Source organism: Alligator sinensis, unplaced genomic scaffold (genome assembly GCF_000455745.1).
Source record: "Alligator sinensis unplaced genomic scaffold, ASM45574v1 scaffold371_1, whole genome shotgun sequence".
Taxonomy (NCBI): Eukaryota; Metazoa; Chordata; order Crocodylia; family Alligatoridae; genus Alligator; species Alligator sinensis.
The window spans coordinates 1629998-1633629 of record NW_005842262.1 but is presented as its reverse complement, the minus strand read 5'-3'; positions in this window follow the sequence as shown (position 1 = coordinate 1633629).

The following is a 3632-nucleotide window of genomic DNA, read 5'->3' as shown; positions in this document are numbered from 1 at the left end:
GCAGGCGGGAGAGGCTCCCCGCTGGGCTCCAGGATCACCTATGAGAGGCTATGGCTAGCAGGAGAGGTTCCCATGCTCCAGCAAGGATCTGAGCAGCAATCTGAGAGGTTCCCAGCTCTGCTTCCAGCTCCTCCTATAAGAGGCCAGGCAGATAAACGTGAGGCAGGGGCTCCTGGAAGGTCAAGACCCCTAACAGCTTGGCACTGTACCAGCACTGGTGTCTGTGTGGTAGAGCTTCTGTCTATCACATGGGAGATTAGAATTCAAGTCCCAGCTGGGGTGAGTGAAGTAACAGGGAGAAATCCTTGTTGCAGTAGAAAGGGACCATTGTGTTTTTCCTCTCCACCCCCTCCAGGTACCTAGGCCCTATATTCCTTGTCATTTGATGTTTTGTGTTTTGTGCCTTTTATATTTCGCCAACTAGTATTGTTTGTTCTGCTGTTTGTGTTTTATATTTTGTTAACCCTGCCTTTTATCAACTGGATGAATATGTCTATGATTGTAAGTGTCTAACCTTTGTTGAATCCTGTCTCCTCGGGGCGTTGTAGCATCACCTATATCCCCTGGTTTATACTGGTTATGTTCCCAGTACTGTTCTCTCATTAAAAGGTATATGGTTAAGTCCTCTTTGGTGGTCTGGCTCCTCTCTATAGGGGGAGGAGCGTCCCTACACCTCCCACAGCGCTTGTGCACCTACTCTGATCCCTTCAGTTAGAGAGTGGGTGCCTCTTGGAGTACCGCCCAGGTTACACATGTAATTAAGTGAATGGGATGTGGCCAAAGTACAACTCCTGTTCTCATGAGAGAAATGTTCTGTCATATTAAATGCCCAGTTGGTGAAGGCTATCATTTTGTGCCTCATCTGAGAAACAGAGCAACTGTGGTGACTGGGTCACTCAGAAGAGCATCCCCTGCAGATTCACCAATGCTACTTTTTGCAGCTCTGGCTGTTCTTCAGAAGGGTCTGTGATCCGACTACTGACCTTCTTTGAAGTAGTTTAATGTATGAACATAATGGAATCTCAGCACGAGCTCTTATGGCCATAGGCCACTATATCCTGAAATACAATGTCTTTAGTAAAAATTAGCCTGCCAATTTTGGTCCTTACGAAACACATTTGTGTTCAGATAATGGCTTTCCTTCACACTGCTTTTCTTAATTCAGCTGAGCCAAAAGCAGTGAATTTAGAATGCTGACTTTGTGATCCTATGGCAGCAAATAGCACACAAGAGTATGTTTCATGATGGGATCTGGCAGGAGACGCTAAATTGAGAGAAAAGAGAGTTTATGCAAGCTTGGGCAGCTTCAGAAGCAGCAGTAAGAATGGAGAAAATTATGTAGGACATTGTTATTCATGGCTAAATCCTTGCAAAAGAGAAGGATTCACTGTTCTTAAACAATCCCAGACAAATGGCCATCCAGCCTCTTTTTTTAAATCTTCCATGAGAGGGACTCTACAGCTTTCTTGGGCAGCTAGTTTCTTTACCCTTATTCCTCATAAATTTAGGAAGCTTATTTTGAGATTACTAATCAGAGAGTGCCAAGGGACACATTAAGATTACTATTGTGCTGGGCACTGTATAAACGCACAAGGTGTGCATATGGTGCAAGCCAAAGGCATGTAGACATAATTGAGCTGGCTTTAATCGATCTCACGTGGGTGCCTGTAGCTACATGAGCAGAAGTTCTGTGCTGGCAGCAAAACCTGTGCAGAAACCTGAATAAATACTCAGAGTTGGTCTGTGCTGAGTTCCATATTGAAGCAAGCATGTTGCTATAAGCACAGCTCCCAACTGCTATGTAGACTGGCTCAAAGTAAGAGAGAGCCCCTGTGCCGCAAAGCTTACAGCCTAAATAGACAGGAGATATGCAGGACAAAGGAAATGGGTGCAATGCACCAACAGTCCAAACAAAGTGCTAGTGACAAATGTTGTGGTGGTGCCATGACTGTTTCACTGTGTGGGATTTATTTAGGAAGAGATAAGCTAGACAAAAAGACAAGGAGTAAGATATGAGAAACAAGTGGGAAATGAGACTGGTGAAGAGACTGGAGCAAACAACCAACCTATCAGCAGAGGGGAAAGACTGTTGAGTCAACACGATAGAAAATATTATCTGTGCACATCAGTCAGCCATCACTGCTTCTGCAGCAGCTGCTCTCTGAGGAGGAGGATTTCACAGGTAAATTAAGGTACAAAGCCTGAGTGTTTCATGCTGGGTGCCACCACATGATCACAACTTTGGACACTCAGTCAATTGATTCTGTGTCATTTATGCTGCCCTGAAGGCCACATTTGCAAAGCTGAAATGTATAGAATAGAAACACTGTCAGTGGCTCCGTCGACTCAAGTTGCATAACAACACTGCAGAGAACATGTTTGAAAAGCTTACTCCAACTTCCATATCAGCTTCTTACCCAGTTATTCCAGCCAAGAGAACGTCATCATAATAGTTAGAATCTGATTTAAACCCACAAAAGGTACATAGATTGGAATCCTAGTTCAATTCTAGATTCTGATTCTAGTCTAATGTAGTCTACATCCCCTTTGTATTGTAATGGGCTAGATTTCAGCTGCTGCAAACTGGAATAGACCCACTGATCTTGTTGTCCCCAACGGACAGTGTGAGTTCGTGCCCGGTGCGCTATTGCCAATGAACACACATGGGTGGAGGATCCAACTTAATCTTTATTGTTTCCAGTCTGCGCAGAGAGGGGTGCTTGGCAATCGTTTGCAAAGCAAGCACCACCGGTTTCTACCTTTGGGTACCTTTTATACATATGTTTGCAAGTGTATCGCTCAGTGATTGGTTACAAGCCACTGACATAAGACGTTCTCTACTGAGCATGTCTCTATACCTATGTTTTAGCCATGTAATTCATTTGCATACATATATGTTTCATTAACATACTTTTGCCCTGCCCAGGGGTGTCACTTTTAGCATTATAATGAGACCTTTTTCTGAACTTCTTGCTATCTTACAAGTGTCAGGGAGACATTATCCTGCTGGTGTTAGGGAGGCATTCCAGGAATCCTCCGCATCCCACACGCTGTGCTCTGCAAGCATCTCTTAACACACACATGCCACACCCCTCCCAGCATCAGTAAGTTGCCTTAAGTATTTAGTTAGATATAGTTTGCAAAAGCTAGATATACCATAAAAAAGATTACATAAAAAGATTACATCATTTATGCTTTCCTTAACTAATACATTTCCTTTGAAACTTCTTTAAAGACAATTTGCAGAAAATGGTGAAATGGTGGCTCATGATAATTTATTTGGTTTCAAGCCAAAAACCATTTTTCCTGTTTGTTGTGGTGAGTGTTTTCAAATTCATTTCCACAGTAGATCTGACCACTTTATAAGAAAAGGTGAGGCAGCGTTTCTTACTGGTGCTATAGGAGGGCTCATTTCTTCCTGCATTAGTGCAAAGGGGAAGGAAAAGAAGCAAATGGCCAATCATTTCAACCAATTATGCAAAACACTTTATAAAAATTCTCCGTCAGCCATAGCTCAGTGTTGTTTTTATGGGTTTTCAGTGTTTATTATGTGGACAAGTTGCTTGGTCCCAAACAGGGGAGGTGCTGCTCCCCTGTTGGGCAACTTGTGACAAAAATATAATACAGGAATG